The sequence below is a fragment of the Papilio machaon genome, chromosome 2, assembly GCF_912999745.1.
Source record: "Papilio machaon chromosome 2, ilPapMach1.1, whole genome shotgun sequence".
Classification (NCBI taxonomy): domain Eukaryota; kingdom Metazoa; phylum Arthropoda; class Insecta; order Lepidoptera; family Papilionidae; genus Papilio; species Papilio machaon.
Window position 1 is genome coordinate 7,905,818 of NC_059987.1, and position 25,954 is coordinate 7,931,771.

At 35.8% G+C, this 25,954-nt stretch overlaps 1 protein-coding gene across 1 annotated transcript in view; it reads right to left on the reverse strand.

The window, feature by feature from the left end:
• LOC106716946 (tyrosine-protein kinase Drl) overlaps positions 1 to 25,954 on the reverse strand; it is a 40,606-nt gene that overhangs the window by 14,018 nt on the left and 634 nt on the right. The window lies entirely within an intron of this gene.

Consider the following 25,954-nt stretch of genomic DNA (forward strand, 5'->3'; position numbering starts at 1 on the left):
GTACTTTATACAGATTTATATCAATTCACATAAATATACAAAAATTAGTAGTACTTTAAGTGGTACGTACACAAATTTCGAATTAAAAATAGTCGAGAGACCATTGGTCCGATGATGGATTCGTGTTTTTGCCCGCGTCCCACTCGGGCGGGACTAATCCCGTCGAATTAGTTCGACACGCGGCAAACGTTTCCTGATTTTTTCCTCGGGAACGACGACGAACAGATGTCTATTGAATACTCCTACCCTTAATTATGTGCAACGAAACGAAACCGGCGGTTCATTTAAAAGAAATACGTCAATGTCTTCATTCGAACCGCCGTTACATAAAATCTGGTGTTACGACTGCGAGCTGACAGATAGCCAAATTATAATCGTCTTCAGGTAGTATTTAGTAGGTAACAGATAAATTACGTGTTATAGAAATGTCGCTAATAAAGAGAAGCAAGACATTTACGTAGTTGTCTTTTTGCCAACGTGCAAGTTGTCAGTAGGATTTTGTACCGTAATTGTATAAATAAAAATTGTAGAAGAAATATTTGGGACGTCACAATAAAACTATGAAGGCAAAAAGATATCTTTGTGTAAATACTAACCAAAAATTTTGAAGTAATTATCGTATTATTGCGAATATCGACAAACAATAAAAGTTCAATCAACACACATGGAACAAATATTTTGACAGCTTAACATTTACCCGGTAAACGTACACGCCTTCAGAAATGTTTACACTCAAAGTGCGGCAACGAGTGTTGGAATATCAACAGGCGTTAATTAAATATTATCCAGTGTTATCGCGCACGTTAGCGATACAATAAACAAAATGGAAGCAATAAAACAAACACTGCCCGCTTACAGCGCTAGTTCGGGCATGGCGACGGATTTATTTCCACCAGGAAAGTGCTGCAGTAACTGTACATGTCGATTGCATGCGTTTGTGTATACTGAACTGAGGTATGATTTACTTTAAATGAACGAGATTTGTTTTTTGTTTTATATTGCAAGAAGGCAAACGAGCAAACGGCCACCTGAATTCCGAAAAATAGCGAAGCGATCGCTGCCCGTAGACATCCGCGACTGCAGACGCGTTACCTAATTTTAATCGACGGAGACGGACGGCAAGAGAGTATATCCCCTTCCTATAGGTCCTCTCCTCCATCAAATCCACTTCCCATCCTTTTCATATAATAAAAGGATGGGATGGGAAAGAGGATTAAAATTATGCCTCTATGAACGCATACTCATTAGCCAAACTCGGAATTATTTCCACTTCACGCCGGTCTTTTTTGAACGATCAATGTAACAATTGATTCTGTATTTTATTGAGCAAATCTATTCGTGTTGAAGCTTTCTCTCCAATAAGTAATACATATTTGCTTTAAAATATTAAAAATAGTTTTAAAAGTTGATTAAGTTTAATAAACATTAGTTTACATCATCCGACCTTTATTTAGTAGTTAGCCAAAATAACCATTGAAATACAGATATTTACACAATACGTATTTCAGTCTCGAAAGTTTCTCACAACCAGATCTATACACATGGTTTGTTTTGATAACATTCATTACCCAGATGTGTAAATATAAAAGTCTTTAATCTTAGTCCATAAAGATACAAAGCATGTTCGCAATCTATTAATTGTCGTGTTTATCCATAACATGTGTTGTTGCGAAAATAAACATTAGAGTGAATCGAAGTTTACGATAACACGTGCGCGTAATGGCGGGTAACTAGCGCGCTTGTTCCGCGTCTGTCATCCGCGAAGTGCCACAGACTATTAAACTACGAGACAGCAGAATAATTCGCGCGTCCCAGCTGGTCCCAGACAGTTTTGTTGTCGCAGTCTCAGTTGGCGCTTTTACATTTAAACTTGTTTCAAAATTTACGGTATGAGCATTTAACTATAAACGAGAAATATGTTTTTTATATTGCCAGTTAATTCGTAGTAAAACGTTAAATTCTACTACATAGCTCCGCCAACTGGTAAGTTAAAAGTTTAACTGAACGAAAATTTATTCAAAGATAAAATATTATACACATAATTAGGTTATTTCAGTACCATGTTATACTGTGTAGTTGAGTAATTAATTGATGCTGATATTATTACGGTACTTTCGAGTGGGCGAGAGGCGGTTCAAGTAACAACGGAGACAAGAAATTATGTTTTGATTTAATAGGAAGAGAAGATTACACGGCGACACACCAATTTCTATACTACCAGAAGTCACTCGATCCTCGAAAATACCTTCTATCTAAAAGTTTTACCGTGCAAACATATGAATAAAACAAATTTACGTGTTGTTTAATGAACTTCTAAAAGATTTAGATTAATAAAACTATTAATTCTCAAGAAATTCCTTAAAGAGGCCTTGAAATCCTGATTGTTTTTTTAAAAATCCATGAAATATATCACAGTAGCTAAAAATTATGAAAATAATGGTATAAAGTGAGTTAGAAGCAGATGGTAGGGTTTGATCCAATTTATCCGACATTGCCGCGGTCGGCGAGTGACCGCAAGCTCGTCCGAGCAATATTGCGGTACATCGTATCATTTCTAATTTATTTCTGTAATCAAGACGTAATAACAACACGTGACACGTAATCTATGTTATAATATCGCAAAAGGAATAGTAAATACGCTTTTCTTCCATTGCACTTACGTTGGAAAAGAAGCAAGATGTTAACACTATCTTAGTTATATTTAGAAGCCATTAACATCCATAAGTTACATTCGTTACATACAAGTTACGTTCTTCATTCGTTTCAGCCCTTAAAAAATTAAATTTACTAACCAAGGACTTTCGAAGCCCATTTTTTACGTTATCATTCACACGAATTTAAAGTAAGATTCCCATATGGCCTCGTATATTTATCACAGTTTGTAATCTGAAACGTTTCTTTCAGTTAGACGCAATACAGTACAGGTAGTAATTTGTGTACCATAAGAAAAAGTCACCCATTTCTCTCAGCGCTTCGAGTGGGTGCGGGTCGAGCGTGTTGGTAAAAAAAGTCACGCATTGCGATCGTGACGTGTTTGTTAACGCGCCGGGTTTGCAGCAAAACTTGGATATATGTGGCTTGTATCCTTTAAATCAAATTACCCTGTCCCATGTCTGTCGTTGAATAATTTAAAAGATTTTATTGTTTGTGTTCGGACATTTTTATATACCTTTATACATTCACTTGGTCAAATGTGTTTGTACTATGTCTTCAAATTATAAACATTTATATTTCGAATCTAAAATGATCAATATTTTACAAAACTTTTCTTTCAACAGACTAAGTTTTTATTTGGCATCTTTTAGTAGATTCTGTATTAGTCACTTCTATCGTGACTAGTTACAATATCCGAGTAATAAAACATTTGAATATAAAAAAGGGCGCTTGACTTCGTACTTATCGTGGATTAGGTCGATCCTGAAGGTTATCGCACAGTAGCCCTTACTACAAAAATCGATTTCTTATCGACAAATACGTCGGTATGATACGAGATTTGTATTCGTTGCGTTTATCAGTGGTCCGATAACAATTATAGGTACACTTCACATACGCTACTGAAAATACCTCACGATAAGTGTTTTAACCAGTTTATTAAGTTATAAAACTGAGTTGAGTTACGCTTCCTCGTAAGATATAGATAATATAAATGACTAACAGGAATATAACAATAGAAGACTCAAACTAATATAATATTTTTAAAACTTTAACAGATGCATATCTGAGTTTAGATGACCTACATCTAGGAATAGTTCAATTTCTTTGTAGCCCTGACCACTGGATACTTATCATATGATACCGCAGCCGAAGATGCACTATTTTGTACAATGTATTTTAGACCAAAATTGTTTGTTTTTTTATGAGCTTCAATTTTGTTAATATTACTGTCGCTCGCGACTCCGCCCGCGCGTAATAAAAAAAACTTATTAGTAGCCTATGTGTTCTTCCAGACTATTTTCTACATATATGACAAAGTTCTACAAAATCTTATAAGCCGTTTTATAAATACATCTAAACATTCGCATTTATAATATTAGTAAGATATAAATAAATAAATTAAAGGAATAAGTGATTCAAATAAACTTTACGATACCATTATTATCAATTCATAATATTAAAACAATGATCACTGAATTCTACGGCATCATCGTGTATGTTATTTTAATTAGAATCAACATTAACCACATAGACACACAACCGGTTACCAGCGTACGATTCTTGTTAAACTTACGGGAACGACGCCCGACGCGGTGTCAAACAAATTCAAATGGCAACCAAGTGTAGAGCCGAGGTGTCGAGGTGTCCAATAACAAAGAACCTGAACACGCTTGTCAAATAACACTCGTCAAATATTACACGAGCACGCTGTTTGCCGCGCTTTTCCAATATGGCGGATGACAGGAGCTAACGCATATTTACATTCGAACTTAGGGTGTAAGCAGAAAAAAATATTGAAAAGGTGTTTATTATCTGTTTATTATAAAGTTCAGTAAGTTTAGTATCACATTGTAACGTTCTTCGAAGCGTATATCTGTCCATCTTTACATATTTGATTTAAAAAAACATTATTCCTGACACGGGGAATCGTATTGGAATTCATTTACGAATTGCTATCGTGTTCACGCAGTAGACAAAAAGTGTTGCTTACTATAAATAATAATGAGTTTACATTGTGTTTTGTGACAGTATATTAATTAGTTAAGTAAGATGTTACTAAATACAAGATAAAACGATTGTCCTTTTTTAACATTCCTTTTAATACCGATGGTTGTATAACTAAATTTTAAATACTTTGTTAATTTAACGTTCTATGAATAAAGAAGTAGTGTGTAGTGATAAATTCGGAAAAAATTTCCACATTAATTGAGCTAGCAACTAAACGTCGGAAATAGAATATGTATTTTTAGTATGTCTTGCTTTTGTTTTATTTTCACGAAACAAAATCGTGTCGTTCAGCTTCAACAGATTAAAACAATTTGCCACTTCAGACGAACAAATAAGATTCTGTGTGCGGGCGCGCCACGAATAAGTGTAAAAAAATGAAGTTAAATTTTAAAAAATGTTCTCTAGACAAGGGCAGGAAGGGAACAGTCGGTGGAGGGCACTCGAGGGAGAGGGAGGCGTGCACCTCTGGCCTACGAACTGCTGCCATTGTGTTGCATGTAATCTTTATAATTGCTGTTTTGTTGGAGAAAAAAAAATATTAGAAACCCGTGTAAATTTTGCTTTGAAAAAAAAAACATTTTTATATGAGGTACCTACACTTCTTACACAAACATAGGGCATTAGGTAGTTAGTTTAATTTATAAAGCACTTAATCGCTTCTACTACTCAATAAATACGTAGCCCAATCGATCGTAACACGAGCTACCCAGGTATTAAAAGTTGGCAGCCGTTCAGAAAATAATTTACACGACACGCCCCGTCGGCCGCCGCGAGGATATCGTAAAGTTTAAAACGTCCTCCATAAAGTAAACAATGGCCAAAAACAAAAAGAGAAAAATACAAAGAACGAGTATAAGGCAGCGCCCCTCAGCGGTTTAGGATTTTTTCGAGTTTAATAACTGAAATGACTTTTAAGACTTTTTTTTATAAGATCAGTGGGTAAACGAGCAGCGGGAACACCAAGGTGTTGAACGGCGTCTACGTACATCATCAATACCAGAGAAACGGCAGATGCGTTGCCAGCCTTTGAGAAAATGTTACGCTCGCTTCTTGAATGACTCTAAGTTGTAGTGGTTTCGAAATACCAGCGAGGATAGACCATTATTCTTTAAATTACGCCTTATTTTAATAAAAGCAATAAAAATAATAAAAGGTCCTAAGCAATGACGAAACAACATAGTATACTTAGTTTATGTCACTAGATTAATATAAAACAAAATCAAGGAAATTTTAAATATCTTTTATAATACAAAATTTAATGGGTTTTATATTATTACATGGCATGATTGAATATACCGTGCGATGCAGTTTAGTTTCATAAAGAGAAACTAATTTACCGACTTTCCACCATACAATTCATCCGACTTTTACACACGTCTGTGAGGGAGTCACGTAATAAATAAAATTCATATAAACTGTTAGCGACGTGTATTGAGAAGTGATTAGAGGTTACAATTACACGGTCCGTGACGCTACCGTGACGGGCCGGTATCATACCCGAGTCGCCTCAATTCGTTACGTGCTAACAAGCCGTGACAACTTGCTTACTACCCCATTAATAAAGAAATTAATTTACAAAATTTCAACAAAAAAATATAACTACTCACGGACCCAAAGTTACATCACGATCAAGACGATGGCTTTGTTTAAATATTGTTATCAGATAATGCATTTCCATTGTAACCTGGATGTAACATAATGGCTACAAATTGTATGCATATTACCTACATATATACAGATAGTAAAATTATTCAAACGATCACACAAACACCTGCTTATGTTAATTCTAATGTGGGAACGTTTAACATTCACTATATGAAACGAATGACAAACAAAACAAATTCAATTTATTTTCCAGCCATTGCCGCGGGCTAACATCTGTTTTGAATATAAAACACGTCACGTCCCCGCGTCCCTTATTAAAACCCCAATAAAAAAGACCTAAGACAAAAAAAGCTAACCACATAAAAGCAGCCTACACGTCCAAGATCTTCATATTTGATCTAACGACCCTGGAGAAGCCATTATTATTAATAACCGATGTCTAAATAAAACATACGACGGTCGTAGAAAAAAGGACGAAGTTTTTTTTAATAATTCAAGACATTTATTAACACGGGCGGACGGTGAATCGTGATAAAACAAACATGGCAGGCGGCTCGCGCATAAACATGTCGTTTATCGTGGGAGGCTGTCACAACACGCAGGCCTCGACAGCGTTCTGACGCGCTGGTGAAAGCACCAAGAGACACCCCGGCCTGCGACACTAGAGATCTTATCACGACCGAAGCCTACGCATGCCAGCTCGTAATACCCGGTTCTCAATGTCCGTCAAATCAGTATCGAATATCATTCAAGTATGATAGTCATCGATTCTAACATACAAAACGAGACTTCATTAACATAAGCCTATTTGTAAACAAATATTCACATTTTATAGCAGTCCCTGGAAATTAGTAGTTGTAGAGTTATATCGGGTTTCTGACACGCATAATAAATGCTTACTAAAATTTGTGTTCGGTTTGGAAGATTAGAAACCTGTTTTTGTCAATAGGAAATTTAAATTCGTTCCTTAGTTCCATCATGATGGTTTTGATTCTGACTGTACAGAACTTAATAAACATTGTGTACACGAAATTACAGTCCATCATTAAAAGAAATAAGTATAAAAAATAGTAATCGTAAATCATTCCACAACAGAATATTCAATCCAATTATCGCTGTAAAAAAGCTATTCAAACATAACAAGCCTCTAATACTATGGAAGAAGCACAATAACCCGTTTATCAATAAAGCAAAACAACTGCACGGCAATCTGGGCCTTCATCGCCTAGTCCATCACTTGACGGCGCGTGCAACGTGCAGCGCCGAGATGGATTGCTCGTATTACCTCGACAAGCGGCTCCAAATGGGAGATCGCCTACAATCCATCCTAGTAACTTAGCATGGACTCGCATTCCGATTCATGTACGTGAGGCGACGCTTAACAAGCAGCATTTCACTAAATTATATGTAAAAATACAAACATCATAAGATATCATTACGATCTTACAGGTGCAAGCCGGGCCAGGCTATAAAGATTGCAGATATCAGACAATGCCTCGTTAAAACACAAACATTTTCCGCGAACTGTTTATCATGCCAACACTTAATGGCTTTGAGCATGTTAATTACGTTTCCGTCATAAGTTAATTGAAATTATGAACTGGGAACGTTGAAGCGTGGAGGGATGTAGCTGCGGTCGGGTGAGTCACTTGAATTATTTAAACAGCGTGGTAGATATAGCTATAAATCAGAATTAAGGACGCTAACAAGCGAGCGAGGGCTTTCGGCACCGATCAAATTTGAATCTAAAACAAACAGCGCTTCACCGCCCGGTTTTTAAACCTCCCGGCGCTGCCCAACTTCTAATCCGTGGCAAGTTACAATTAAAAGCGTCCGTTCGTTTTGTGTTGCGTCTGAAACGCTACCGGTTCTAAGATAATCGGCAAAAGGCACGACCGGTAGGTGTTTTGTTTCTTTCTACAAACGCCAAGTCACGACACTGCGGTGGATTTAAATAAAAATCGTCACCGAACGAGGCGAAACTCGTGTGATTCGCAAACCGGCAGAAATTGAAAAACCTACAAAGCCATAACAGTCTGAAATAAAATTAATAGAAGACACGTAGAGTATTCAATAAAAACTCAGATTTAAATTGTGAAGGGAAAAGCAAAATGAAGCCACGAGCTTAATGAACGATGGTGCCTGTGGCACTTCAACGGGTATACCGTTTACATTTATATGTATTTATAGCATTAGTTACAGTACAGTATTTTATCGTTACATTATTCTTACTAAAGTTTATTTAAGCTTTATGCAATGAGTCATTTTAAAATGCATGTAAAATTTTTTTATACATAGGACTGCAGAGATCTCCTGCAAATGTAGGTTCCATGAGCTCATTTGCATTAAATTTTCTTTTTTCTTTTGTCCAGGACAATACGTGACTGAGACACATATCACATTGACTACTCGGTCACGATAGTCGTGACGTCGGCTATAGCAAACTAAACTTAGTGCATTTAACCTTACTATAGTATCATTATGGCTTTATAAATTTTCTACATAACCTAAAAGGACTTGAAACCAACTTCCTCTTCTTACTGCCAAACTCGACCAAAAAATAATATTACGAAAGACGCCATTCAAATATGAACCTTTATTATTTGATGCCTACGTTAGAGAAAAATAGGTATAAAGATATTTTTTCTAGCGAGTGTACAAAGAAAAGAAAATATTTGGCAACTATAAAAAGCATTACCGAAAGCAAACACATAAAACTATTCGATTCCAAAATAACCGAGGCACGTCTGCAAGTAATAAACTATAAATCAATCAGACACCATAAGATACGACAGGGCAATGATGTATTGGAGTTAGTCAGTAAAGAAATTACGTCGCGGTATATATGGGCCCTCGTAATTTAAAAAAAATCGGAACGACCGGTAAGGAATCAAGTTACGAGCGGTTAAATAAACGCAGCATCCCATCATCCCATTAACGCTATTGGCGCCCGGGCCGAATGTTAACTGAGCCAGAAATAAAGTTTAACCCGATCGCTTGCACGTTAACGCAACGACATTCCAACGGTGTAGATAAAATGAAGTTTAATGCGTAATGAAACCAATCCAAATAATTATAAACGTGTAAAACAGATGATTTCGTGCTACTACTGATCAGAATGTTAGATAAATTAGGGAGTTACAAACTGAAATATTATAGGAATTGAGAATTAACGACCCAACAATTTTAAATTGAAAAGATTTAATGAACAATCTTATAAATAGGAAGGTAAACGGTTGTGTAATATGAATCATTTGTTTAAATATTATTACGGTTTTAAACCGAAACATTATTAAACGAATACAAATGAATTCTTTTAACTACAATTTGTAGGTATTATCGATTCAATTCGATCGAAGTAGATGACCACCTCTAAGTAGTAATAACGACTTCTGTGGGGAAAACAAATATTAGTTCACGCGCACCTCAGAACGGATTCAATCAATATTTGTAGTGCTCGTCTGCTTCCAAAAAGCGTATTTTCTGATTCAACAACTTACAGTGTTCGGTGTTCGAGGGTGTCGTAGTGTTTGCTCGAGCGAGGCTACGGACGAGCACAAACATAGACAGCTCGCACTTGGAAAGAGAATTAAGAAATGTTATAATTGATCAGCTATATACATACTACGCAATGTCTATAATTATGAATACTTCCTTGTACAATTTGGAATCAAAAATAGATCTATTATTTCCTTCAATGTCTCATAAGATCATAATAGATGTATGATATCCTAAACAAACAAAATCCAGACAAGAATGAAATGGGTTTATTCCCATGAGGCGTCTACGACAAATTTGTGTGTGCTCTATTGAATTTGAAGTGAATAGACGCTAGCTCTTACAATACGTATCCAAAACATTCATAGTGACCCTTATTTGAATTCAGAATGTAAATTTGGTGGCATGCGGCGAGCTGCAGCGGTACGAAGCGCGGCAGGGGTCCACAGATTCGTCGGGCACCATGACTCGACCCATCTCTACACCATGCTGCGTAACATACGCACTCACTTTGATACATGTACACTTTTAGAACCTCAATCAATAAACGTCATGTAGACATTGTAAAAAAAATTATAGTCGCCAAACACCCGCCGAGCTATAGTTTTCCAGTGCAAACATGAAAAAAAATAGCTGTCGCAAAGGCTGCCTTTAGCTGCGAAGACATAATTCGTAGAGATATTTCCATATGCCAAATTCCCGCTGCGTTGCCTGTACCGGGGTGGTCTTTGATGATCGGAAAAAAACTTAAATATTTACGTCGAGTGACATGTTACTCACGAAACGACATCATAAAAACGTCAAGTACATTCTGTGTCCTAATAAGCGATGATGTTTCGCTATTTATATTCGAAGCAGTTTATAATAAGTATAAAGGAAATGCAGCATTGTCCTTTTTACGGGTCTTCGTAGAACGTTCTATCCGATAAAACCATCGCACCTCAATCGAAAAGGCATTGCATTAGCAGTAAACATCATAAGGGCACATAAATCTAGGGACAGTGCGCTTCGCCATCGACAATAAACTGTAAGTAGGCATTCGTCAATCCAAAGACGAGAGCGGCCAATAAAATGTTATTATTTAGGAGCTCATAACTGGCGAGATTTAGTAGTCATAAAATAAGTGTGGTTGACCGCATCCCCTCTAGCGAATAGGATTTCATTGTCCGGGACATTTGTAACTGGGTTCAGAGAGGCCGTACTAGAGATGGTCTTGGTTTAAGAAGACGTTGGATCTCTCGAGAGGCGGCTATATCCGGTGCGGGCAAATTTAACTTCCAATAAGCTTGTTTATTGAGGGGGTGCAGTGAACTATTAAAATGGACTCGTAACGGCTTCGACGCGTACAATACTTCAATACTATCGAAATGCTCGCCTTTTAATTGCTTTCTTAAGAACCCATTAAAATCGAGAGCATTTCGACTTCGTAGTTTAACAACGGACCTCAATTATCGACCGTAACGAAATAAAACTGAACTACTCATATAACTAATATCTTTACGTTTATCAACAAAGGAAACATTTCTCATTTAAATTTTAAAACTTAACTCTAGTTAAAATATTTACACTTTTTTCTTTGAATAATGTTTTTTTTTATAGGAGAAGGGGGCAAACGAGCAACGGACCGAGAATTATTTGATCCGCCGCCCATGGACATCTGCAACGCCAGAAGAATCGCAGATGCATTGCCGGCCTTTAAGGAAGGTATACGCTCTTTTCTTGAAGGTCCCTAAGTCGTAACTGTTTGGAAATACCGCCGAGGACAGAGTATTCCACAACGCGGCTGTGTGAAAACCTCGTCGTTGAAGAGGTAGGACTGAAAGAGTTTATAATCATCATCACGGCATTAATGGTCTCAGTCATGATCCACAGTTCCAATGTCCAGAGTTGACTATAATATGCTTGAATTCTCTGTGATACCTTTACTTGTCCATCTTGATATTATTTAAATAGTTTTATATTACACGGGCAAAAAATTCTATTGTGCTATTGATTAATTCGTTACGCCATTAGAACAGCTAGCATAGAAATGCGACAACGAACACAACATTCGAATTTCGTTCGTTATTTATGGCGTGCTATTCTCTAAAGTAAGACATTGAAGTTCTTACACCGAACCCTCTGTGAGACTTCCGACCTGCTTGGGCCGAAAGAATCTGACTGCGCGTTGAGATTAACTCAACGGCTTGACCTCCTTTGCCGCGAACTGCAACGTCCGACCAAACGTGAGTGCGGTCTTGGTGGGTAAGAATTAGTAAAGCTCTATACCCATCACTCGTTACCTGTGTAGAAACGGACTCCCCTGTAGAAACGGACTCCCCAAGGAGAGCGTCCTCTAAAGGAGAGCGTCGGTGGCTCAGGGGTTAAGCACTTGACTTGCAATCTGCAGGTCCTGGGTTCGAATCCCGCCATGTACCAATGTGTTTTTCGATTTTCGATTTACATATGTACATTTGTCCGACGTTCTTACGGTGAAGGAAAACATCGTGATGCAACCTGCACATATTTGAGAAGAAATTCAATGATATGTGTGAAGTCAACCAACCCGCACTTGGCCAGCGTGGTTGACTATGGCCTAGTCACCCCTAACTTGGGGTAGGCTCCGAGCCCCTCGGTGGGGACGTATAGTGAGCTGATGATGATGATTCTCTAAAGGACTGTATGATTTACAACCGCCGTCACAAAGGCCAAGTTTTATTATGACGCGCTGTGCCGTGGTATTGTGCGTGTATTTTATTTCGTTCGATTGTGCGCCATGTTTGTTTATTTTTGGGTCCTTCACACTAAACACTTTATTGTCATGAAGCGAACACAATTGACTGCGACCATATTTCACGCTTCTTAATTATGACAATGAATCTCAAAATGTTTTGCCAAAGTGACATTATTAAGGGTTTTTGAAATTAAAAGGAGCTCACACAGTTCAGAAGTGTCAATTCTGGTTAATTTCTGCTTAATAAACCGTACCTTATATTTCCAAACAAACTTTTCACCCACTCCTTAAATTTTTCGCATTAAAAAGTAGCCTATGTCCTTTCTCAGGCTCTAGACTATCCTTATACCAAATTTCAGTTCAGTTCAGTAGTTTTTGGTGAAACCGCGAGTGACAGACAGACAGAATTACTTTCGCATTTATAATATTAGTAAAGATTATACATATTCGGACTCAATATAGACGTTAATGGTATGTGTAATTTATCATCATTGAATAAGTATGGATAAATCATCTGATCTTCAATGAGTTATTATTGAATAACAGATAGGAATCATTATCAATCTATCTCGATTACACACGTAGTTCATTGAATTCAAACTTTTGCGTACATGTGTAGTTACAAGCGTTAAGTAGTATTGTTTAGTCGAATAGTTCGAATGTGAAAAAGCTTTGATATGTAGTCAGGACTGCATAAGTTTTATGGGAACGAGTGTCGCAAGAAAGTCTAAAAGAAAAAAATAAACAAAATATGATAAATTTGCATTATATTGTATCGGCGTAATTCATTATTAAACATAGATATTTTTTAAAAGTAAGTATTTCAGGAACATGATTCATGTTCATAGTAAGTCTTTGTTTTTGACCAGCGGGCCGTAGTTTTGTAGCCCATGTGTTAGATTATCGGGTCGCTAACAGGGGAAAGAATGGCGTTACGTTTCGATGGTAGGCCGTGTTTAGGACTGATTAGCCCCACTGGGAGGTTAACTACATATGCACACGGCGTGGGCAGACTCAGTGCCTTAGTAGGACGTGGGGCGTAGGGAGCGCCGGGGTGCGGGGGAGGCGCGTGTGTGGTCTCTGCCCACGATTGAACACTATACAAATAGAAATTATGTCTTTACAATATTGAAATGTAGTAGATATGTTATCGAAAGTTTATATTATCTACAATGAAATACGTAATTTAAAAAATACAAAAATCTCGCCTACATAAATTCGATTTATGATAGACAGAGATAACATTACTTGAAAGGTTTCATACAAGTGAAGTGGATTCAATCGCCGAATCCGTGCTCAAAACTTAGTAACCGTACTTAAGATTATTTGTATTTACACTTAACGTAGGCGCGAATGCGGTCAAGCACTAATGCTTTGGATTGAAAACATTGTGTGTAATGTATACAGGAATTCGACCCTATAAACGAGAGATGTTCAGCTATAAATCTTATTTACAAAATACACAAACATTTTGGTATCGATACAAAACTAAATACACATCCGAAAAACGTTTACCAACCGTTACTTAACATTTATTGCAGTACAGTTTAGTAAAATAAATAATGCTTTTAGCGACCAACTCAATGCGAATAGTTATTAAACTTCATTTGGTAATATCAGCGGTGCGTCACAACAATGCACAATAGATTTATTTGCACATTTAGTGTTTGGAGCGTGTGTCGCGGTTCCCATCCGCCTATTCAATTACGGCGCACGCTAAACAAAATTGACACGGCTTCGACCCTAATGGGACATCAGTGGATAAACATTGGAGGGAAATGAAATACCAGTCGCGTGGCTTCTCAACAAGAGACCCAATAACGCCTCGTTATGGTAGTACCACGCTGAGAAAAAAACTGTGGGATTATAAAGTTGATTCTAAGTGTGAGAGTGGTATGCTTTAAATATTTGCGGAACGTTAATAGCTCGAAAACAAAACGAGTATGTCATTAGCGGAACACATTAGCGTGTGTCCAAGACGGGTGCTATTTTTGTGACGCATTCCTCAACCGCATCATCGATCATGGCCGCGCTGCGCTGTCGGTGTCTAAACCGGGCCGTGGCTACAAGCCTATAACGCAGCGGCAGCTGACAGACGCCAAACCCAAAGAGGGTCGGCAGACTGACCGTTTGCCCTCCGTTGTAAGAAATAAACGTTACGTCGAGGTCAAACAGATCGTCTCGACGTGATTGATGGACGTTTATGAAATAATATATTAAAACGAATAATAAATAAGCAGCGACCAGTTCGAAAATTTATCGCCAGCCGACAGCGAAATGTTGTTTGTGATGTTGAGCATAGATTTTTGTTTTAAATGAAATATTAAACAATTTTAAATTTTAAATCACAGATACCCATTTAAATACAGTATGTATAACAGAGAGTCGATTCGATTACTGACATACGTTATTGAATTCCAAAAGGTATGTAGGTGCACAACATAGTGTTTATTTTAACAGTGAAAGAAATAACACGAAAACTCAGAATTCAAAAGTTATATAGTCTTGAAAATTATGTTCAATCATAAATTATCGTTGTATATTTTGAGATTACAAATAGTTTTGAAAACCAATCTTACCCCTCACATAAATACAACATCCGAAATTAAAAAGAAACAAATACATTTACGTTAAAAGCCGAAGCCTGTACCGAGGGAGGAAACACGGCTTCATCTTGGAGACGAGTATTTTTTCCGTTGGCATTGTCTCGGCTCGCCAGCGCTTCCAACACCTCCCAAGAGGATAGCGATGTCGTACTTTCCCCTGATTATTTTTCTGACATCTCTCGAAATCGAAAATTCCTTAATACATTGACATAAACGCACAGAATTGTACACATTAGGAATATGTTTTGACTACAGAACATAAAACATATTACTAGACTCTGAATACTTTTTGAGAAAAAACGTCCCCCAAAATAACAAATTCGAAATTGAGATAAGAATTTTCAGTATTTTTTTGAGATTGTTTAGTAACAAAATAAGATTGCCGCTTATATATGTTTTTTTTTTGCTTATATATGAAATAATACATTAAACGAATACGAATAGAATCCGGCTTTGTCAACTTTTAATTGATAAATCAAAGGTAAACTAAAAGGATATCAATATAATTTCAACAGTTTGAGAAGCGCACAAAAGACTGTGACATATGCGCACACGCAGGGCGAGCGCGCCGCTGATGGATCGATGCTTTTTATCCCGATGACGTCTCCATCCATTCCCGGCAAATTGCCACAAGAGCCCGAGAGGTGTGATTGAGCGTCGCCCGGCCCGCGAACATTGCTTCGAATAAACCGAACTATCGATTACAGAAAGCAGTTTTAAAATGTAGGTAACATTTTGGTTGGCACATTAAATTTTTAAATAGAAATTTAATTTTGATTAATATGTATTTCTTGTTAAATATATGAATAATTCGTCATTTAATAACCGATCAATAATAATTTGTAATGAAAATAATTTTTAGTTCAGAAAAAAGTACAAAATATTTAATAACATAAATAAAAATTCAACAGACATTTTTGATTCCAATAATTAAAAGAAAAGAAAAATTCAGTCGAATTGATAACCTCCTTCTTTTTGAAGTCGGCTAAAAAGAAGTAAATTAGGAAGGAAGTTTATATGGAAGCTAAAAAAGTTATTTGCTAAATCTAAGAGACAAACAACCAACCACTATATTGAAGAGTAAGCGTATTTATAATCTCGCTCTCGTTACCAATCGTTTGTGTTTTTCATCGAAAAATCGAAAAGGACTTCCGATAACAATCACAAAAAAAACACATACAAACGACAGCAGGCGACGTCAGAATTAGAAGTAAGAAAAAACAAACATTAGTAGAAGGCAAATAGTAACTGCTTTTGTGCGTTTTATTGTTTTTCGAGCTTTTATTGTCTCGAATACGACCGGCTCGAACCAATTGATTCCTCTAAAAGATCCTCGTTTAAATGCGAAACATGTATCCAACACTAATTGGTGTTCGACTTGAGTCGCGTTAATATGAAAGTTTGCACTTTAATTCTCTTAAATGAATTCCATATTAACTAACAAATGATTATTGAATGCAACAGACGGCTTTACCTTAATTTTTTGGGATTTCATATCGTTATTTTCGTTTGAAGTGTAAACTGTAGTGATCATTTAGAAAAAAAAAAATCTGATTAAATTTTCCTTCAGAATTACATTTAAAAGATAATTTCGAGAGAACATTTTGATAAGGTCAATTTATTAGCACATTCTAAGAGGTAATATGCACTGGTATTATTCCGGGTCTGGTTTATTTCATTTATCGAGTGAAACAGATGCAATGGGCATTAATCATTGTGAAGATGCTCTCAGGACAAAGTGCGTTGAGTTGCGGAGTAGTTTCTATGAAAGTTATATCTATTAATTGGTAAAGCTTTAGGCAGAGAAATGTCAATAATCAATATAGGAGATTGCGTCTTGAACAAATCAACGCGATGCTGATACGATCAGCGTACGTTATTTATAAAGATCTATTTATTCAGCTGCCGGTTGACCTGGATCCACGGCCAACCTGTCGCGATACACGGACACACACACCCTTACACACACGACGACGTTTTATAACTTTGGACATCCTTAAAAGCGCGATGTCCGTCCTGTGTGTTTAAATATTAAAGATAAATAATAATTTAAAAAGATTAACCTTAGAAATGACACAAGTGAGACTTAAAGTTAAGACAAAATTTAGAAAAATTAAACTAACAATAAAAAACACACTGACACGAAAAACAATTAAAACACCAAAAAAAATGAATACCAGCGTTTTGGCAGTAAAATTTCACGGCTATATAAAATGTACATCAAACTTTTTGGTAAAATACATTAATATCCTTACTATACCATAAAGTCAAATTTGCTTTTATAAATACCAATCACAAGCGGTATCTTTCCTAAAATTAATTCCAATGAGTGCTTATATCAAATAACTTATTGTGTGTTGTTAATAAAATGAGCAATGGTTTTAGAGTGTTAATAACGCTCGCTGTCTTGTGCCATATTCATTTAGTATAATTGGTGCCAATAAAAAGATTCAGTGCACCGACGTAATATATCTTTGGGTGTATAACTTGGCACTTGATACAGTTGAATGACATTGCACAGTCCGTGCAATATAAACGTGGATAGCCATTGTTGAAACTTTTGTATTATTTTAATTAATTAATTTCACAAATAGCCTACCATGGTAATTGGCAACTTAATCGTTTAGTGATAAATTAATCAAATAGTTGATGAGATTACAGAGAGATTAGTTGTGTTTTATTTGCATTATATAAAGTCCTGGGTTTTATTGTTAGTGCACTAGGTATTATCATAGAAATTAGATGCTGAATGTCTATGACTGTAAGTATTATTACTAGGATGTCTCAAGGAGATTGCTCGAAGTTATAAAATGTAATCTAAGTTTTTCACAGGCACGTGTATTACTCAGCGCTGATCGGTTTCTTGCGGTTAAATCGATACGTCCATTATTAGTTTAGTTCATAGCGTTTCTGGAGTACCTATCAAGAGAATAATTTTAAGAGTTGTAGTGTCTTTGTTAATAAAGCGCCATTATTTATGAAATGGTGTTATATAATTTAGGTAAAATTGAGTGGTATGTTCGTCAAATCTTGTAATTTTACCGGACCATTAAAGTTGCATTAGAGTGTAATCATTAACTGAATAGCAAAATCACCCAGCGAATTACCTCTACTTAAGAGCACAAGATTCTATAAACATTAACTTATAATCAGCAGGTTAATTAGCCATTCTTTAGAAGTCGTAGAATTTATCGCAAAGCAGATTAGGTGCTAACTGCCGCTCAACAATGATGCATTAAAATTGCATGAGTTGAGACAATGGATTCCGAAGCGCTGTGCTCCGGTGAACCGGCTTTACACTTAATTGAAAATAACGAGTTGCATATTCATGTAACGCACAATCAGCCCCAACTACATCGGCTGGAGCAACGCTCGCCTCTAATTCTATTTCTGCGCAAGCTCTCGCCCGAGCTTTCAACTAAAACACTCGTTTACAATATTTATGAGGAACAAATTAACAGAATACGTTTTCGCGTTACAACTTCCGCACTTCCAATTGTTTCCAATACGAGTTCCCGCTGAATTTGAATTCCCAATTTAAATGGAAGTCGGGCTTACCGTTTTGCTTTTCATATAATTCATTTATATTACATTGTTTACATATATTTTAGATTCTTTACTGTAATCCATTGGTTAAATTAAATAAAGCATTATCCAAATTAGTGACACAAGCTTAACTTGTAGCGAACATAATTTGGATTACTTCCTTCACCAAATAGAATTTTAATTGGAAAGATTTAATTTAAATTACGAAAGCAATTCAAACCACCTGGCTGGATGACACGTTTACACAAATTAAAAAAAAAAAAACACCCGTTCGTACAACAGCAACCGTGAAATTAAATTTATTTAGGCCCACTCCACATCATCTCGCGTGTCAACACTGTTTACATAAAGAATATTTTCGAGAAGGACGCAATGCCCATATTTATACAGCTCCACCGTTGAAATATTTCACTCTTAATTCTCTACACGACATACAATTTTAAGGGGGACGTGATTCAAACTCTCTGAATGCAGCATTAATATTATTTATTAAAATAACAATGTCTATTCCGGTTCGTTTATATTATTCAATTGTGAGTCGTTTATACAAAAAATAAACAAAGAAGGAAGGGAAGGGATAATCTTTGGAAGGGCTAAATTTACACGTAAAGGAATGAGATCCACGTAAATATGTTGGTATAGGCCACGATCGTCCTTTAGATAACGAGCTACGATAAGAAAGCGGAAGTGCACAGGTAACCGTGACGACAAATATTTATAAGTCGACCTTTCTGCAACTTTATCGATCTATGGTCTTGACTTTGCGACAAAAGTGTTCCAAAAACAACAAAGGAACGGACATATTTTACAGACTTAAAAATGAAGCGACCAATTTTCTGTTAGAATGTATATTCTACATCTTTTTTGCGTGTCCCAAAAAAATTTTAACAAATTACTGCTGCTTGCTAAGAAAATATTCATGTTAAAAGTAACGGTTAAATGTTTCAAGTACGGTAACCGAGTGAGGAGGTTACCATGTCTAAAGGTAATCCTATACCGCGGTTGAAGTATCAAGTTACCTTAAGATTTTTTTAACCTCCCACCCACAACAGTACTATTCAAGAAATCCAATCGGCGGTTAAAAGATCCTCTTACATAATGAGGGGGTATTTTTTACCCATAACAAAAGGTAAGTGGTTAGAATTTTCAGGAAATTGTGCAGATAATGTTATCAGTCAGTTGCTTAATTGAACCAAGAAAGAATAAGATAAAACATTCGTCGTACCCTCAACAAAGCTTTACTTGTGCCTTTGTATATTTTTAGTGGGAATCGAAACCAAGACTACATAAACCTTATCTATGTTGAGTTTCTTAACTTTAAATGGTTGTTTTGCAGTAACTAAGTACTTAGACACGATTAAGTTCTAGCATTTTGTCTGTGCAGAAATTGACATTAGGGTGCGCCCACACTGCTGTCGCGTCGTGAGGGCGGGCGATTCGTAGAACAATGCATGAGTACCTTTAGCTTTAACTACATATTAAATCGACGCAAACAATAAGCGACAAGCGTGTTACTAATAAAATCGAATAAATGAAGTACGAGTTTAGTAAATTAAGAAGTTTAGGTTTAGGTTTAGATTTGGGGGACGATAATATTTCTAAGGGAATAAGCCTATAAAATTACAATTTTAGGACCATTCTTGCAGAGAAGCAAAAAGGGTTAATCCAAATTAGTAGGATGTTATAGAGTAATAAAATTCATTTAATACACCCGCATTAGACATAATAAAAGAGAACTCCAGTAAGTCATAAAATTAATACATGAACATCTCTTAACTTGGACGGTTGCTTAGTCATAAAGAATTAAGATAGACGATAACAGTAAGTCATAAAGCACGTCATCTGATTTGACCGGCACGAGCTTTTAGTTTAAACATAAGTTGCGAGGCGAAGCTTATCAAACTTACACAGCTCGTTAAGCAACACATAAAAAAAACTGCAAACGCTTTTAGCTAGAAACAATAATAGCCATAAACATAAGCTACGTTGTGATTGATTGTAAATATTATGACATCTATCTCTATATATATAAAAGAAAGTCGTGTAACTCAAGATCGGTCGAACTGATTTAGCTGAAAATTGATGGGGAGGTAGCTTAGAACCAGGAGACGGACATAGGAACTTTTTAATTTTGTGTGCATTTTTTTTTATTCCGCGCGGAAGGAGTCGTGGGTAAAAGCTAGTTACTTATATTTAAGTCATGTTGTCAACAACAGGGTGACGTCACCGTATACATACTAAATTTTACTATCTAAACATGTAGTTAATGATAATGATTTGTGAAAATGTAAAACATATTTTTGACCCCCCCAGTCACAGTTGTATAGTCAATCTTTGATATGATCTTTATATGCTAATCATAACAAAATCGTTAATGTTTTTTTTAATAAAACTCAAGGTTTGCCGCCTTTCCAAATGATGCTACTGCGTTACGTAATTAATTTTAATAAATATATCGTTAATTCGTCGGCGAAGTTCATTAAAAATATAAGTTCCAAATTAGTCCTAATTTTGTCGTCCCAAAAAGGTTTGCAAAAGTATTAAAAACAACTGGTTAACGTTATCATTTCTCGAAATCGTATCTTCAACACCTTAAAGGTTGAAGCGTGTTTAATATTCATAAGTCGGACTCGAATGTAAATAAAAATTTCAAGTTTTCGCGATCGTGTTACTTCGAATCGAGTGTCCGGCGACTGCGCTTGCTGCTGCCACGGTGTCGGACACCCTTTACTCAAAGACTTTATTGCTTCGCCTACATAGAATCTACATAAATGTCATCCGAAATAAATTACTCGCACCCGCCAAAGTCAGTAGGGTTGGCCATAATTCTTTGACAAAACATTTCTATCAACAATCGTCTGAATTGTTGACATGAGCCAGGTAATCAGAATGTGCACTGCTGGACATAATCTTTATCTATAAACCGCCACAACAATTAGTTTGCCTGTCTTGTCATTTACAAACAAAGTTAATTTGACTTAAAGCTAGTGAAATAGATACACTTATGGCTTTTATTTTAAGTTAAAGGAAATAAGCAGCTACTAAGAAAATAAGTAAATTACAAGCAAATTGAATTTGCCTTATGCATTATACGTGCAATAAGACTTTATTGAAAATTTACGAGAGTGACAACCCTATCATAAGTGTCAATATTTATGGCACTATATGATATTCCAACAACTCCGTACCGTTGGTGCTTTTAAATTGAATATTTTTAACCATACATAAAATTATGAGATGTGATAATTTTATACCAATATACGAGGGTGGGTCAAAAAGTTCGCGGAATGGAGGGTAAAAAGTAAGAAATAAAGCACAAAATTATTTTTCCTTCTCAATGTATTCCCCCTTAACTCTAATACATTTATTAGATCTATAAATTAATTTATTGATACCTTCGAAAAAAATGATTTCTCTTTGTCGTCAAAATAGGCCGAAATTGCGTTCTTCACTTCTTCATCGCTGGAAAATTTCTTTCCTCGAAGCTCTTTTATCATTTTTGGGAACAAATAATAATCACTTGGGGCTAAATCTGGGCTATAGGGAGGATGTTCCAAGATTTCGAAGCCCACTCTTTGAACAGCAGCCATCGCAACTTGCGCCTTGTGCACGGGTGCATTGTCGTGCAAAAGGAGCACACCTTTAGTCAATTTTCCCCGTCTTTTTTCTCTCACAGCAACTCGCAGACGTTCTAATAGTGCAGCGTAGTACTTTCCAGTGATAAAGACACCATTTTCTTTATAATTAATAAGGAGGATTCCCTCTGAATCCCAGAAAACAGTAGCCATGAGTTTTCCAGCCGACGGAGACACTTTGAATTTCTTCGTAGGTGGTGTGCCCTTTTTGTGCCACTGCATGAAGTCTTGTTTGGACTCAGGCTCATAATGATGAACCCAAGTTTCATCTCCAGTCACAATTCGGTTCAAAACTTCATCCTATTGTTCACCACAGAGCGCTAAAAACTCGTGACAACACTCAACTCGCCGCAGCTTCTGGTGTGGCGTGAGCATTCTCAGCACCCATCTTGCACACACCTTTGACATGCCAAGATGGTCGTGTAGGATGTTCAAAATGGTTGTAGCTGATACTCCATTCATTTCTGCAAGCTGTTTCTTTTTTAAACGGGCATCTTCCAATATGATTTTTTCAAGTTTTTCGACGTTTTCTGCCGTGGTTGCCTCGACAGGCCGCCCTGGTCTCGGAGCATCTTCAATCGAATCCCTGCCTTGCTTAAACAGGTTGTGCCACTTGTAAACCATGGTTTTACCAGGGCAAGAGTCCCCGTAAACAGAAGACATCTCTTCCAAAATAGTATGGGGAGGTTTTCCTTGTTTGGTAAGGAACTTGATGACTGCGCGAAACTCAATTTTCTCCATGTTGAAATTTTCTTCCGGATTGACTTGTTGATTGATGTGTAGCTCAGGTAATTATGACCAAATTTTTTTGAAACTTAGTATTTATACTCTTAATGAGTGTCACAACTAGTGCAGGTAGTAAAAAGTCACCTTTCCCCCTTTCATACCCCTCATTCCGCGAACTTTTTGACCCACCCTCTAGCTCGCTCAAAATATTTATTATTGAGGCAAATAAGTTTTTTTTAACTTAGGCTTTAGAACAATCTTAATTTGTAAAGACATTCTTAATGTAAATTTTGTAAAAAAAAATTACTTCGCACGTCCATTAAAAGATGAGTGAGACTAGCAAAGATTTCAAAATTAAACATCTTCGATGTCTCAATATTTTTACAGCGATAGTTTAGGGTTAGAGTGCCAATTTTTTGATCCAATGAAGAAGTCAACCTTGTTGAATAACTTCCTGATATTAAGAGAAATAAATTAAATTTCTCAATATTTATTTTAATCTTCATACGTCCTTAAGATGTGTAACAACTACAAAAATAACTAAACTAGAAAGTTAAATATTTTAAAGAAAAAAAAAACATAGAACGTAGTTTGAGGAACTTTGAGTGAAGTAACTATATTCTATTGTTTATCTATTCTAATTGTAATTTCTAAACAAGGGCAAGGGACAGATGGCTACGTTCTGACAGAGATGGATTGCACTCTAGTCCCGCAGGTTGCAGTATAAAGGAGCCCTATTGTGATTCGTCGCATCTCTAAAGCTATTACCTGCGCATACGCAGCCCCTTTTAAATCTGTCACTTTAGCTTAACATCAACCTACACTCTGAAATGACGTAGTCTGTTAGATTTATTGTCACGAATAAAATTTGATTTTAAAATTTGTCGTAACGAGAGTTAAAACAAAAATATTGTAGGTACCTATAACAAATTTTCTAAACGTTTTAGTTACAGTTTCACAAATGAATATTTAATTTTAAATATATAGAGAGAAAAAGGGAAAGGACAGAGACAGCAATAGAGATCCGCACTTACCCAGAATTATAAGTCAAGTTGTTAATTCAGAGTTCTAATTTTGCATACAATTTCAATAATTGTGATAACATTTAAAAAATATAAATGCTATTTAATATAATACTAACAATATTATTATTGTCTGCGTTTTGATTTACCCTAACAATTGAAAAACCACAATTTTTTTTCCTACATTGCTTAAACTTACGTACATTTGATTTTATCACTTTAGATATTTTCGTATTCCTTTTCCCTGTTATCCTTTATTGTTGGCATAAAATGGAAAAGGTGTGCGATTCACAATAATGATAACAAAGCTCACCACGGGGTGCAATTTCTGGAAGGTCGCCGCGTCACTAAACCTGTGTGGAGGTTTAATTTTTTTTACATGCGATTTAATCTGTTGTGGCACTAATACTGGTCGGTAATAAGATTAAATTCAAAGTTTGTCATTGTAATCTACTTTTTTTTCTAAAGTTCTTTTTTTTGAATAGATAACTCTGGATATTGTAACCTAGTTTCTTTAAAAAAAATAACTATGAAAAACGTTAAATTAATTATAGTCTTATTTTTTACTTCATAAATTAATTTTAAATGATTTAATTTACCGTTTTGACTTTAATTTGATTTCGTTTAACTTGGGTGTTTTTAAACATTTTTTTTATTAAAAAATTGAAAACTGCATCTAAAACAGTTACGTCCAACGTTTAAAACAAACTTTTGATAGTTTTAACTTCCGGCAAGTAACGGCGCAAGTTATTGGCTCGTTTCCGCCTCGATCACAAGATACATTGTTTGTTTGTTCAGACTTTAATATATATAACAAATTGCCAATGACATAAATAACGCTGTCACTGTATCCTTTATTTAATGGAACGTAGAAACATCGTAGTTCGATTTCGATCATCACCCTGTATCAGTAAACTGATGCGCATATAACTTCCACAGTATCCGATGTCCTCCGCTTTACGCAGCCAACGACTTCGCTTTCAATAGATTGACTCTAAAGTAACTTTAGTCGAAATAAAAAAAAATTGGATAAAACACACAATTCTGTGACCTTTGATTAGGCACGTGTTTGTTATTCGTGTTGTACTCAGAATCCTTAACTCGTCACTAAGGAAAACCTGTATTGTAAATCTAATCTACAACTAAGGATTTAGTGGTATTAACGTCTCTGGTTCTGATAGTAGGTGTACGACTTTTTTCTGTATACATGCCTGATAGAAAAGTGGTCGCATTTCTCAACGCCTATTCGAGTTTCTCTTCATTACAGCCTCATTGAATACGTAAGGAGACGTATTCCACTCTTTTTGTGGTCATTACAAATGATGAAGTAAAAGCTTCATATTCAAATGTAAATTATTCTCAATTCTTATGAAGTCTTAGTTTTTAGTCGTTAGATGTGGCAAAAGATAAAATGATGTCTATTCACATATATTTATTACAGACTAAAGGATATTGCAATCAGAGGTAGGATTGCATATTCTATTAATAGTGTGTTTAAAAAAGGTCCAGAAGGTAATAGATACAGTTGCAAGCCCTCATGTCTGATAATTACTTGATCAAAATTTTATAAATCTATGTCTACGTATACCTATGTCAATATTTAGTCGAAGCATTAAAATGTCAGTTATAGGAAGTGTCAGTTTCTTGTCTGGCTTTAAGGTAGTTTGACAACATGTAATTCTAATAGTAAATTATTGTTCAAAACAATATTGTATATTCAAAACAGTCACTGGACAGATGTTTTTAGTGTACAGATTGTTTGATATTAACCTCGTTATCAACTGGTGCTTGATAATCGACAGAGGTGAGATACAGAGATAATTTAGGCATGCAGATATTATAAAGCAAAAAAAATGAATTTTTAGTAATTATCTACGAAAAAAATAACATTTAACATATTTTGTTGGCATATATTTTAAAGTTAGAAGCATTTACATATTT